General features: G+C 42.5%; 1 protein-coding gene across 2 annotated transcripts in view; it reads left to right on the top strand.

Moving 5' to 3' along the window:
- The first annotated feature begins 1,881 nt into the window (after nt 1-1,881).
- Nucleotides 1,882-15,141, top strand: part of ATP6V1A (ATPase H+ transporting V1 subunit A) — a 281,914-nt gene continuing 268,654 nt past the window's right edge. Inside the window, exon 1 of one of the 2 annotated variants that reach the window (XM_085621083.1) lies at nt 1,882-2,062. The gene's annotated coding sequence lies outside the window, so the exon portion shown is untranslated. The remainder of the gene's footprint in view (nt 2,063-15,141) is intronic. The other variant, XM_085621087.1, reaches the window with a different exon arrangement.

The raw sequence follows: 15,141 nt of genomic DNA, 5'->3' as shown, positions 1-15,141 counted from the left end.
CATTAATAAGGTTGATTAGTTATTTTCACACCACTCCAAACCAGTAGTACAATTATAATTAATTAATTAATCTAATTTATAAAACGACATGCAAAATTTTGCATAACCCGCTCCAGCAGTGTCAGGTCATATTGAGCTGTGTCCAGACTCCCAACTCCTTGCACCATCTCCACACTGATGGCTGTGGCCACCATTTCCTCCAGCTCCTCCTGTGGCGCAGGACTCCCATCTCCAGTCGCCGTTGCTGCCTTCCTGTTGGCAGCGGATTTCTGCTTGGTTTGGCTTTTCACATCATTCCAGCGCCTCTTAACCTCCTCCATTGACCTCCTCGACACTCCGACTGCATTCACATTGTTCACGATGGAATGCCATAATTCCGTTTGTGTTGCCAGTGACACAGTGGAGGTGACAAACAGTTGTTTGTAGTGTTCTGTCACCTCTGTGACGATCCGGTTTTCATGCGGACTGTACCCCATCTTCCTCTTCTCCTTGGCCTTCCCTGACCCCAAGGTTCCTTGCTGGTGGTCTGTGGGGCTTGTGGGGTTCGCGTTGACCTCTGCACTCGGTCCGGATGCATCCATGGTGCTACGCAGTTTATTATGATGTGTTTTTTTTGCTCTGCTTTTATAGAGCATTTTCTCGCATAATGCGTAGCAATTGCAGGCCTGTCGCTGGTTCTCGCTGATTTTTGTATCGCGATTGGCCTCATCGCAACTTTTTTCGCGTTCGTGTTTCGCATTTTTGCGGCGTTGCTTTAATTTTAACTCAGTCATTTGACGCCTTATTGTGAGACTATCGCATGGTGCCGCCAGGTTGAGAATACTACGTTAACACGGCGTTGTTTTCCCGCGATAGACTACAATATGCAAAGTTGCGTTAAGCTAATTTTGCGATAATTATCACACGTTCTTGAGAATATGCCCTTGGTGGTGTGTAAAACAATATTAATTGCAGAACATCTATAATGGATATGAGGCTACTGTCAACCTTAAAAAAACACGTGAGATGAGTTTAAAAAAAAAATATGAGAAGAATATTTTGTGGTATTTACGACCTGGGTTTCCGCTGAAGAAGAAACCGAACAGAGCGTCATTGAAACAAATGAAGGATTGTAGTAAGGCGATATAATTTTGTCGGCCATTTTGAATAGGGAATTGTAGTTGATATCTCCAATTCAAGGTGACAACTGCTTTTCATTTTAGAAGAAACCGTGTAGCAAAAGAGACAGCATAACCGAATTCTGAGCTAATTATGGAATCCATGTTTGCGAGTAATTTAAATGTTATATCTCAAACGTATGCAGACTCGTATTTATTATGGATATTTACATGTATGAAGCAATTAATATGTCAATATAGCAGACATACTACACATTTATATAAAGTTCATAGCACTCCCTCGCTACTCCTGGAAATAAGGTTACCCTGTGAAAAACAAGATGTAAGAAACGCGATCTCCGTCTTTTAGTTGTCCCTTTTCCTTCTCGATTGCTGATCATCTGCGGATGACAGAAGCAGAGCGGGGGCGGGGGGACGCGACTATTACAGTAGACGGCCGCTTCGTGACGCCTCCCTTAGTGGTAGTCAAAGAGGAAGCCATTTTAGACTGGCATCAGTTTCATTTTTAAATATACAAAGCAACAGACAGTTAACTCAAATCTATGCCAAACCAAATTAATTTTTAAATATTTAAGTTTTCCCTACAAATGTTCACTAGGTACCAGCCTTTATTACTAGGAGAAGCCTGAGCTCATATTTTGTAAAGCATAGAATACGCACTATGACGAACACAGTCTCTGCATAATATTGTGATCTAAGAACTTAGTTTTAGGGGGTCTTAGTCGGTACATGTCTCACGCCTTTACCTTGTTAGTCATTAGGCAGACCAGTTGCAACCTTCCAAGATGGCGGCTACTCTTGACGCCCTGCGCTTGCTCGGCGGCTTGAGACTCTGACAGACCGCAGCGCAGAGAGGAGGGGGCTAGCGGGGAGCCGTCATTGATAGAGGGATCTAGAGGGACCGGGCTGTACAGAATCCAGGACCGTCAACTCTCCTGCCGCAGGTAAGAGCCGAGCCCCGTCTTGTGAATGAGCACAGACACCCTCTCTTATCTTCCCCTACGCCAGCCCCACCGCCTTCCTCTACACGTCTCAGTCTGTGACTGTCCCAGTAATGGTCTTTTGACATCGAAATGCTTGTTCAACTATAGCTTCCTAATGAAATGCATAAATAAATGAATGAACATGATACAGATGAGCCTAAGCAGAAGATTAACCATCGTTGTTCAAAATGTGTATGAGACATCTCAATCACGTGCCGATTACCAGATCTAACGCACAGTGCTTATACTGGATATATTCATATGATCTGGGAGTTCACATTTTGGTTTAGTTTATTTGTACCATTCCGTTTAACATCACTTGTAATACGAAAGCCCTGGATTGGAAACAAGGTCTCCTTCCGGCGTGGAATCCTTGGCAACGCTATGTGAGGGTCACTCTAGAGCAGAGGTCTTCAAACTTTGATGCCAAGACCCCTCGTGTAAAAATTCTTTAGGCGTAAGGACAAGCTCCTGACAACATTTCTAGAACCTGGTACTCCTCATCATCAACCATAAACGCCCCCAATTCCCACAGCAAATAACTTTTACAGCGGGGGAATAATATTAAACAGTGTTTAGCACACCGAAGGTCTGGCGAGTGTGGGGTCATAGTCAGAGGTGTAGCTAAAAAAAGAGGGCCTCATTTATGAGGAATTGGCATAGGGCAGCGCCGCGAGTCTTCTTGCTGAACTGCCCTATGTAAAAAGGGCATGAATGCACTGTTTTTATGAAATACGATGCATTCCTGTCCTTTTCCCTTACATTGGTGCACAAATTGCTGCATAGCACCAACATAGGCAGGATTGTTTTTGTACAGAAAGTGGAACCTTCCTTCACGAAAACAATCCAGAGAGGCGGTTTCCTCTTTCTATGTGAGCGGCAGAAGGCAGCGCACATGGAAAGAGGAAAGATGAAAACCTTTCTCCTTGTTAGGCCTCCACTGGGAAAGCGGTCGTTTTTGGAGCTGCCCCAGGTTTACGTGATTTTGTAAATATGGGGTAGCATCAAAATCCATGGGTGTTGCGTGGGAACCCCACGTAAAGCCCATGGAACACCACCATCACGCAGAGTAAGGCAACACAGTGACTTGAGCTGCTATGTCTTACTCTATATCTATGAGACCATGCAAAGCCATGCAGGGTGACTTACCACCGCCTCATAGGTATGGTTAAGATGCTTGCACCGCCAGAATGTCAAATAAAGTGATGATCTGGCGATAAACGCCTCTCATAAATAAGCCCCAAAATATTCTGTACGTTTTTTAGGTCATTCACCATCAGCAAGCTTCATATAAAATATTGGGCAGCGTAAATTAAAAATAAATGTAAAAAGTTGTTACTCACTGGGAAATGCACTGTGGTACATTATGAAACCTCTATTAGTTGATGCAACGCAGAGGTCTGTGTGTAACCAGAGAACCACAGAATGAAATCTTGATTTGTGCAGTGGAGAATAGTGACGTGTATTTTTAGTGCTACGAGGTCACAGCGTGTGACAGAAAGCACTGTGAATATGCAAGTCATTATTTTATACTTTCATTACACACAGTGTAAGATAGACTGGTACAAAATGCGCAAAACGTTTACCAATAAAACGGTGCTTCCAAAATGTAGAGTTTGGAAATACCAGTGCGTATGTAATGCGTTTTTTAATTTTTTTTTATTACATATCTGTCCCTTCAGCTTGTCTTTAGGGGTAATAAGGGCTGTGTAAACACAGTTACAATTAAAACCATGCACATCACAGCCCAGTTGTTAACACTTTGCACTACCACTCAAAAAACCCAAATCTTTGTCATCCCAAAGTGTGGAGTGATTGCATCAATCAAAGTCAGAACCGGCTCCCAGTACCATTTACACTTGCAGATTGACTAATAGCGAACATTTGCATTTTATTCAGGCGAGTGGGCACCCTGGCAGGAAGGCTTTTCACACACAAGACACTCAATTGGTACAACTTAATCTGATAACTATCTAAATTAGCCACACCAGGACGGCTGTCTTTTTCCAAAAGGAAAGAAAACATTTTTAATTGCAGGCACAAGTGAAGCTGGGGAATGCGGACCCCCTTCCCAGGACTCCACGACCCCTCTGGGGCTGATTGAAGACCTCTGCTCTAGAGCTATATAACCTACAACCACCTACTCTGTATTGATGATATCAAACATAATGCGTAGATTTGTATACATCGCCTTCTAATTACCCATGGCAAAACAAAGACCACCTCTGTCACCCATCCTTCTTAGTCCCCTTTCTAAATACGTAACTCTTAAAATAAGTTTATCAACCCTCCTGTATCAACATACCAAATCAAACATTGCTAACCCTTCCACATCAGTTTTATTTATTTATTAAGTCTTATAAAGCGCGAACAAGACCAAAGTTTTGGTGTCAGAGCGCTGTACACCATAACAAATAGCATCAATTATACAAGGAGCAAAATAAAATCATAAGGTGGAGCCTGAACGCTAAACAAAGGGGGTGGGGGTATATATATGTAATCTCGTGAAAAGATAATGCACAAGGATATAGTGAAAACACCAGCAATGAATTCAAATTGCCATGAAAAGTCACATCAGATAGGAAGGAGTTTATTCACTAGTCTCATTTTTACTTCGTTTTTTAAAAGAGTGAATGAAGGGATGGTTCTGACCTCTGGGCTTATGATTGGTTTGCTTTCATTGTCACCCTTTTTTTGTCTGCTTCTTATTTTTGCCCCAGCTTGTCAATCTTATGTTAGTATCTCCGCTGGAGCATTGTCACTTTGCCGTTGCTTTAATTGGCTGGCCTCTCTGCTTTCTTTACTTGCCCTTCAAGCAATACTTTTTACTTTTGTGTTGAGCACTCCATGACACTACATGTGTTTTTCAGTCTCATGCCTCATGTCGTTCTCTTTTCCTGCGTTGCCCTCTGTTGCCCTCTACCTGTTGCACTAATAAGGGCCCCATAATACCCCGAAATGTTCTAAAATACCCAACAATGCTTTCTTCGGAGATGGGTCCAAATGTATCCCCAACGCTTGTGAGAGAGAGGCAAACACCTCCCGCCAGTATTGTCCAATAGGAGAATATTCCCACACTACATGGAAGAAGTAGGCATATGGTTCGGGGCAACAACAACAAGCCAGTGTTGCCAGTTTACCCGCATGCCGTAGTTGCATGAGTGTAAGTCGTGCAGATACTTGTCTGAGTCTCCAGGAGATGATGAACACTCTGAGATACATGCACGCGTCTCTTCAGTCTCAATCCTCCAGGATGCCGAGCCACCCCTCACAGCGAGTTCGTAGTGTTGAAAAAGGAACCGGGGAGTTAATCACTAGAGTTTTATTAATTTGTAATATGCCCTTCTTTGCCAATAGGACCCATGAGAATCCTGGATTCCAATGTGCTAAATTCAGGGCATTACAGTGAGGATCTCGGTGTTGTTTAAGAGCGTGACATAGCTAGATATTGGAAGAATTGGAACCTATAGGGGGCGTATTTGGTTTGAAGGGTTTGGAAAGATTTCAATTGTGACCCTTGCCATACATCCCCAACCATAGAGATAACATTGCTATCCCACTTCCCAAACCACTAAGGAGTGGATGAGTGATGCAGCCATCACCCTGTCAACAAAGGTGCCTTTTGCGTGACCCTCTTATCTCAGACAATCTATTTTATAGCTGAGCCCCAGGTGAGGAGGACCACTTGAGTAAGTTCTGGAAGGTGTTGAGGGATGGGGTCCCTGTAGAGCATACTCGTGTTATTATCTTGGCCCTTGACTGCTACCTCAAGTTGGACTGCCGAGTCGTGCCACTCTCCGCTCATCAAGTCATTCATTTCCAGCAGTTGGGCCTCCCAGTTGTAGAGATGGACATCAGCCATGCCCATCCCTGCCTTGCTATTTAATTTAGTAAACCTTGCTGCAGAATTTAATTCCATCCTAGCTGCATACTTCTAGTGCTTCTGCTCTAGGGTAATAAAAGGCATGATTATTCTTAGCAAGCAAGCACCAATTATGCCATTTGCTCCAGTTAATCTTAGTTTACCATAATAACGATAGACATTTCAATGGCAAAATCTTTATTTTTGCCTACATTTGGAAAGCCTACTGAGATTTGGCTTGTGGTGAAAAATAATTAAAACAGGTGGCAGAAAGGTAGCATTCTCTCAACCCCCTCCCCCACATCCATAGATGTGGCTGTCACTGGAAAAATATGAGCCGGGCCTCATGAACTCTACTCGCTATGGTGAGTCATATTTTATTAGGGCGAACTATATTTAAGGCTTACTCGCCTTTTCTGGCGAGTTGATAAGGAGCAGGTTTTTTGTTCCCTCAGAAAGTGAAAGAGCAATAAAGATGCCTTTAAATCTTGTTTCTCTCTTGTCACATTTGCTCTGTGTTCAGAGACAGAGAGCAGAAGTTAGTTAACATCTTCTAACAATTACTTTAGTTTTTCTGACTGGATTTACAGTATTCTGTAAAGTGAACTGTCTGACGTGCTGTACATAGAGTGTGAAATGAAAGGCTTTATTTAAACTAGTGTCATTTTTTTTCTTCTAATACTACATTTAAATAGCGTGTAAGGGAAATGTACACATATTTCAAAATATTTCATTATGAAACCCATTTTTTGTAATTCTGTGATAAAATATTTTAATAGTATGAAAACAAATCAGAACCTTTTACTTGGTGATGTGCAAATGATAAATATGTTTGATATCCAATTTTCAACAGATTGTTTATATACTGTATAGTTTTATCAGTAAAAACTGCATGTTAGTGGAAAAGTTTTTGTCTATTTCATTGGGAAATTTACTGTCTGTTAATGACATTACACTACCACATCATGCTTTTAACCCCTTCAGTGCCCATGACGAGATAGTCTCGTCATGGAGCGCGGTTGCGCTGTGCCCATGACAAGACTATCTCGTCATGAACCCCGCCCGCTAATGAAACGCCCGGCACAGAGCGTGGAAAGGGCGGGGCACAGAAGGGGTTAATAAGATAGGGCCATGTGTGCAGAAACCTTTTTTTAAGGTCACAAACGGTTCAGTCCGTAGAATTGGGTCATTTGTGACCACTAAAAAGGTTTTTAAAACTTTCAAAAGACAAATTGTGATTCGGTAACCTGTCATTGAATCATAATTTGGGTTTACAAATCTGTATTTGGAAGGGGCGTGTTTAGGGCGCCCCTTCTTATTTCCTCTTCTCAGTGGAATGTATGACAACCAAATTACAGTTGCAAAACGTTAATTTTTCAATGACGCCTCAAGGGTTGTAGTAACCACTCACAACCTGGAAGGAGTCCCTGTGGGACACCTTTCCCTTTGTGAATGTTAATACAAATATTTTATAAGAGCAGACAGTGGTCCCACGGACAACTTCCTACCCTATAAAAAATAAAACGTAAACGTTTTTTTTTTTTTTTTTCCTTAAGCACATCCCGTTTTCCCTTAAGGAAACTGGCTTCGTTCCAAAAAAAAGATTGCTTTATTAAAAAGCAGTTATAGACATAGTGGTCTGCTGAGTCCAGCAGGCCACCATCCTTGTGATGGCTGCAATTCTTAATGGTTCACAAACTGCGACCTACCTCATTAATATTCATAAGGTAGGTCTATTGCAACCCCATTAGGAATTTCTATTTCCGACTTCTAGGTGTTTGTACATTAGGACTTATTTCCTAATTTCGTTCCACTAACAATCGCAAATATGGAAATCGCAATGCCTACATTCTCTACATATGGCCCCATATTTATCGAAAGTGAACTGAGAAACACTTCTTCCCCTGCCATGATGGCAATGCAATTAGTCAGGGGATCACGTGTACCCTAAATGTGGGCTAGATTCTTTTTATACATGGAGCAAACGTTTAGTCTATTTAATCAAACCAGGTTTTTTTTTTGGACAGCATCCATGCTGAACTCAATTATTTGAAGGTGCTCTCAAATGTGATAATGAAGAAAACAGTGGCTCTGTAAAATAAAATATTGGCCTACGATCACACAATTTGAGACCAGTTTACGGGTTCCAGTTAGGTCAAGTAGCCTATTCAGGTTACTAGAGGTCTAGTAACACTTTTATGATGTTTTGAGGCTTGGTAAATCAATGCTAAGGATAAAAGGTAAACAATAACCACTCAAATGAGGTGGAGAAGTAACAGATGAAAAAAAGCATTGGTAAATGCATTAGGTTTCTCCTATCTGATTAATAATATATATTTTTTAAAGTTTTAGCTTGGTGAGCAGTTGTGCCATATAATTTAAAGGAACTCATAGCAACGTCCTAGTCTTAAAACATAAGGCGCATGACCAATTCAAAATTGTGTTTTTGTTGCGCCTGTGCAAAGTTTACTTAATGTGGCCATGGACCCAAAATGCACACTTGTTTAATGTAACACTAGTGTGAAATCAGTGCAACACACATCGTGCACCGTTGTTTTTAGTTAGACCTGGTATGTACTCCCTATAAAACTTTGTTCTTTGGATTCCAGAACCTATTTTAGCCACCCCTCATACATTTTACTAGTTACACTGTTAGGTAGCCCCCTCTATTGCATTCATCGTTACGGCATCCTCATATCAAAAAGATTATCTCCTATAAAGAGCCCCCAGGCCCGTCAGGCACTGCAGCGCCGGCCTGAGGAGGAGCGCACAATGATGAAGCATGACATCCGAACGGGTGTGTGAGGGCTCCAAGATCTGACCTACACGTCTTCCTACGAACGGACTATCTGCCACAAGCGTCCACCTTTAGGGACCACCTTAGGCTAAGTAGGAACTAACCCTATCTTGAGATCCGTAATATTTCACTTGACCAGTTACAAATGTAATCTAAAGGGCCTTGTAGCAGCCTAAGAGTTTTTGGAACATTTGAGAATAAATGAGCGCGTAAAAGAAAGACAAACAATTGTACAGTTTCTACAAAAAAATAACAGCAAGGCAAACAGTTCTAGAGTTTATACAAAAATAACAACAAAAACAAATATACACAAAGTCCAATCAATCAAAACCACTTTATTCGATCATTTAAAATCATAAAAGTATGCTATACAGTATAAATACGGTTATGAACATTAAAAACGTTTACATTGATTAAAAACAATTGATCACAATCAGTAAATTTTATAAAAACTAATTGATTTCCTCCGGAGGGGCTACCTGTCTATTCCTCTTACTCCTGATAGATGCAACGAGAAAACTAGCAACACCAAACATGGTTACAGGGGATTCCATTAATTGTAAAAACAGTAAAGCAGGTTTGGTCTGAATAAATGCTTTCTCTTTCCATATTGGGAAAATAAACCTTTTTCTTGCATCACGATACAGTGGGCAAAAGAACAAAAAATGCATGGTATCTTGGGAAGAGAAGTCGTCACGTTTACAGGGAGCCGTGTCTTCCGGCCTGAGCCATCTATGAAATGAGTTCGTGACAATAGACAAATAAGGTTGCATAGTGAAGGACAAAATGAGCTGAAAGTGAGCCCTGACAGTAGATTTACTCAATTCTAGGGCTTCTCGCTCAGCGTCGCTGATCTTGATGTAGTTAATTTTAACCCACTTTAGATCAGCTTTACATAAACCTTCGGGGTTAGTAAAAATCTCTGGACGCCCCAATTTTATAGATAACATTTTAATGTAACACAGCCACTGAATATCCTTCATATTGTCTAAATTAATGCAATCCTTCAAGATTTTATGATTTAATGTAAGATTCGGATTTATCCAGATTCTAATCCATAACCGGATTGGGGCTATTTTTATTATATCTGAAATATAGCCTATCCCCAACTCAAGATGAACCGAATGGGTAGCTATAGATTGTGGGAGGCCAAGAACGACACGTAGAAATTTATTTTCTTCTCTTTGTAAGGGCTCGGGTTTTATGTACCCCCATATTGCAGCCCTATACCTAGCAATTGAGATAGTTTTAGCTTTATATATAGCTAGAATAGCCTCACAAGGTTTTCCTCCCAGTATTTTTACAAAATCTGATATTGCTGCGGAGGAGTTTCTCACAGCTTTTACCTTTGTAGAGAGTTGCGGTGCCCAGGTTCCTTTTTCGTCAAAAACAATCCCCAATTCGGTAAAAACTTTCACCCTAGAAATTACTTCCCCCGCCACAGTAAAAGGTTTTAGCATACTTTTTCCCCTTCCCCAACAGCATGATGTGCGATTTACCGTTATTGACCACAAGGTCCAGTGATTTCATAAAATCCCCAAAGGAATCCAATAATCTTTGTAGCCCGAGAGGAGTCCGGGCCAATAAAACTGCATCATCTGCATAGAGGAGTACGGGAATAGATGTACCTCCCATACGCGGGATATCAAGTGTAGCTGTTAACAGGTTTTCTTCCAAGGAGTTTATATACAAAGTAAACAACATGGGAGCAAGGATACAGCCGTGGCGCACCCCTCTTCCAGACTTAAAACTAGCGGTACATTTCCCCTCCTGCGTCATCCTTATTGAAGCTCTCAAATCTTTATGTAGGTCTGCCAGGAAATACACGAGGGGCCGATCAAGCCCCAGTTCCAAAAGCATGTCCCACAGCCTTGACCTGTTAACCAGATCAAAGGCCGTGGACAGATCCATAAAGCCTAAAAAGATCGAGCCCCCTACAGCTTTCGTGTATTTAGATACAATTAGATGTAAGTTAAGACATTGGTCCTCAGTGCCTCTCCCCGATCTAAAGCCATACTGGGCATCGGTTAATATATCTTTCTCCGTCGCCCAGCTCGTTACTCTGGCTAAAATAACCTTCCCCAGGATTTTGATTGAGGAATCCAACAGGGATATTGGCCTATAGCATCTGGGATCTCCCCTTTGGCCCTTCTTAAACACGGGGATTATAATAGAACGGGACCATGACTTCGGGAAAGCAGTTACAGCCGCGGAATTAAACACATTCGTCAAAATTTTAGCCCAATATTTAGGATTGGCCTTAAACATGTCAGAAGGCACCCCATCGGGGCCTGGCGCCTTTCGTCCAGCCGATCCCTCGATGGCTTTTTCGACCTCCGCTATGTTAAAACTAACAGGTATTATAGGAGGATTAGAAAATGGAGCCTTAAAGGTTTCCAGGTCTAAATTACTCCCATAGATTTTTTTCAAAATGGCATAACCAGTCCTTCTCTGAGATATTAAGTTCTAGTACAGAGTTCTGGGTACCAGCAAACAGGGGAGTATTAACAATTGCCCAAAACTTGAAGCTATCTTTCAAAGTGGCATTATCCATTAAAGCTGTCCACGCATCTTGTTTAATTTCCTTTTTACGAACCTGGACTGCTTTAGAATAATCTTTCCTTAGCTGAGTGACTAGACATTTGTTCCTTGGGCTATCATTCAGAGCCTTTTTAAGTAAGTTATGGGCTTTGGAGCAACTATGATCAAACCATCCAAATGCAAGTTTATTTTTAACAACTCGGCTATCATTTGTAAGTTCAATAGCCACTTGGGAACAGATAGCTTCATAAGACGATATTACATCCCCTCCATAATTGAGCGGGTCTGAACATATGTTTAAATCCGAGCCGACCTTAGTTATAATAGTGTGAAGAAAGTCTTCAGGGGTGACCTTGCTCCAGTTTAATCTCCTCCCCTGGTCTTTAATTATTACATCGGGAGTAGTAAGGGGCCAAACTGTTTTATCCAGGAGGGAAAAATCATTAGCCAAATCAATTACCACCGGATTGTGGTCACTAAAGGATGAACGAATAGCATTATAAAAAATCACATATTTTAAAAGCCCTGAAGATAAAAATATATAGTCAATTATAGATTCTCAATCCCTAGCAATGTACGTGGGAACATGGTTACTCTTATCAAAAAACCCTGGCTCAAACAATTCATTATTAGACAAGAGAGACTCCAATGCTTCCCCCTTAGAGCTATGTTCAAAATGTTGAGGGGATGTGAAATCTGGGCCATCATTATCTCTGTAATGGCAATTTAGACTACATAAATGTACATTAAAATCTCCCATCAAAATATAGTGACAGAAAGTTGTTTGATTTTCCTTATAGGATTCTAAAAAGTTTAACAAAAAATAAAGATGCTCATTAGGAAACTCCCCAAGCTGCGAATTATAACAATTGACAAGAATTAGTTTACTGTTATTTGCCAAACTTACTTCCAAGATAAGGCAATTATGGGAGGTACAATCAACCTTTAAAACTCTTCCTGTAATATTTACTGAAACCAGGAACATAAGACCTCCTCTGTTTCTCCCTGCTGTCGAGCTCAAGGCAGGGACGAAAAAGGAAGTATAACCCTCAATCCAAAAGGCACAATCCTTATCCCAAGTCTCTTGGAAAGCGACGATATCATACTGTTTAACAAAATTTAACCAGTCGCAATCGTCCCTTTTTGACCGCAAGCCTGCAATGTTCCAACTTATCAACTTTACCCTTTCCCCCACACCATTGGGGATACTTGCCAAATTACATAGAGAGTTTTCAATACTCAATAATGTTTGAACAGATTTCATGGATCCTATCTCAACCGAACTATCCCTTCCCTGGCCCTCAGAATCCTCACGTCAGTCACAAGCCTCTAGGTCCGTAAGTACCCCAAATCTATTGTGAGTGAAGATGTTAAAACCGTTCCCACAGGGATTGTCATCATTACAGATTTGTGGCATAGCAAGGGACCGGGGCTGGTTAAAGGTGTAATGTCTAACTCTCCCACGATTAAAAGGTGCTTTAATTAGCTGCGTGTAAAAGTAACCCAGGGGGCGCGCACAGACACTATTTGTGTCATAGGCCAATGAAGCTGCCCGTAACAATACTGTAGCAGCATGTTGGGGGTGTTTAAAATTTACTATCACACAGTCCCCACTACAGGTCTTTCGGGACGGGCCAATCCAGTTAATCCTTCTAGTTAATAGAATTTGATCTGAGAAACTAACCGGGAAGCCACATCTTCTGTTAAGCCATGACACTGTTTTATTTTTTAGTGACTCGTGCGATTCCTCATAAAACTGGGCAGAGTGGCTATCAGGAGGAGGAACATTTGTTAAGACAACCACGTATGGAGCGCAATCAGGGGGAAGATTCATGAAGCAGTTTGTTTTTCCCTGTCTAAGACTTGAAAAACCATCAGATCCAAGAGAGGGTTGTATAGAAGGACCAATAGGTAATGTAAGATCAGGGGGGACGATTTTAGGAGCGGTTGTAAGCTGGGAAGGGGGCTGCAGATTATCATGAATGGTTCCCTACTCAACTCCGGCAGAATCCTTTACAACTGCCTTCGCTCTTTCGGCCATGGCCAGGTGGGTCGCTACAAGGTCTCCAAGCCTCTTAACTACCGAGGTAGCAATATCTAACTGAAGCACAAGAGGTTGGATGTACTCAGTTATTTTGGCCACAAGTTTGGCTTCTAAGGTACATACCAGTGAAGCAAATTGCTCCGGAGATAAGTTAATACTGACTGCAGTATTTCCTTCCTGTGGGGCAATTCCAACCGGACAACTAATTTGACCTAAATGGGAAGCTTCCGCTCTTTTTTTACTATGCTTACCCCCTCATTTACTTTGTTGTTTCCTACATGCTCTCACTGGTCTAGGGGTAAGTGGTGCTTCCTCTATATCAACGACGGATGTATCTTGGAGATCCTCTTGAGGCTCAGGATAAACCAAAGCTTCAACCGTTGTAGCCGCCCTATCGGCCAGAACGAGTGTATCATCTGTGGTTTCCACCAAAGGATTAAAAATTGCTTGCGGAGAGGCAGATGGGCTCCCTATGCCAAGTGAGGTTCTCCGATCATTGTTAATTTTATTTACAATTTTGACCAAGTAATTATCAATAGGGCCAACCCCAGATAAAAACTTGTCATGCTTAGCAGTTGACATGCTCAATACTGGGTGATATAGCTTTGCAATAAGGATGAATCAATAAGCAACTTCCCCCAGCGGCAAAATAAAAATTACCTAATACAAGGGTTCCGGAATACGCAGCATGGATGATAACACTAATGCAACGTCATATAGAGTCCACAATATACATGAATCTCACTTGAGCTAAATGTATAAGAACTTCAGCGACTAACAACGAAAATCCGTGGCCCAGCCCGGCCTCGATCGGCCCCGGACGGCCACAGACGGCCCGCCCTTTGCCCGGGCTCAGCCCGGCCGGTCCCGCGCGCGTCTCGCGACGCGGAGGGAGCCTTCCGCTTATGAGCGCCTCCGGGCGCGGAAGCGAGAATGTTTGGGGCGGGGCAACTGCAGGGGCTTCTGGGGGCTGTAGTCTCCTGCCTCCGTTACCACGAGGACCGCAGCAGCCACCCCAGCAGGAATCGCCAATAAAGCCTCGGGCGCCACACAGCCAAGCGTCCCCCACCAAGGTCCAGGTAGGAGCAAGCACTAATTCAAATTAATTGAGTATCCCGCTCCACCGAGGGAGCCTTCCGCTTTTGAGCGCTTCCGGGCGCGGAAGCGAGAATGTTTGGGGCGGGGCAACTGCAGGGGCTTCTGGGGGCTGTAGTCTCCTGCCTCCGTTACCACGAGGACCGCAGCAGCCACCCCAGCAGGAATCGCCAATAAAGCCTCGGGCGCCACACAGCCAAGCGTCCCCCACCAAGGTCCAGGTAGGAGCAAGCACTAATTCAAAGTAATTGAGCCCCCAGGCCCGTCAGGCACTGCAGCGCCGGCCTGAGGAGGAGCGCACAATGATGAAGCATGACATCCGAACGGGTGTGTGAGGGCTCCAAGATCTGACCTACACGTCTTCCTACGACCGGACTATCTGCCACAAGCGTCCACCTTTAGGGACCACCTTAGGCTAAGTAGGAACTAACCCTATCTTGAGATCCGTAATATTTCACTTGACCAGTTACAAATGTAATCTAAAGGGCCTTGTAGCAGCCTAAGAGTTTTTGGAACATTTGAGAATAAATGAGCGCATAAAAGAAAGACAAACAATTGTACAGTTTCTACAAAAAAATAACAGCAAGGCAAACAGTTCTAGAGTTTATACAAAAATAACAACAAAAACAAATATACACAAGGTCAAAGACGCAGGTGTATTCCTGTGGCTTTCAGTAGGCTCTCAAAAAATACAGTTACAA

The sequence above is a fragment of the Triturus cristatus genome, chromosome 8 (assembly GCF_964204655.1).
Source record: "Triturus cristatus chromosome 8, aTriCri1.1, whole genome shotgun sequence".
Classification (NCBI taxonomy): domain Eukaryota; kingdom Metazoa; phylum Chordata; class Amphibia; order Caudata; family Salamandridae; genus Triturus; species Triturus cristatus.
Note: the sequence above shows the minus strand (reverse complement) of the source record. Positions and strands in the feature narration are given on the sequence as shown.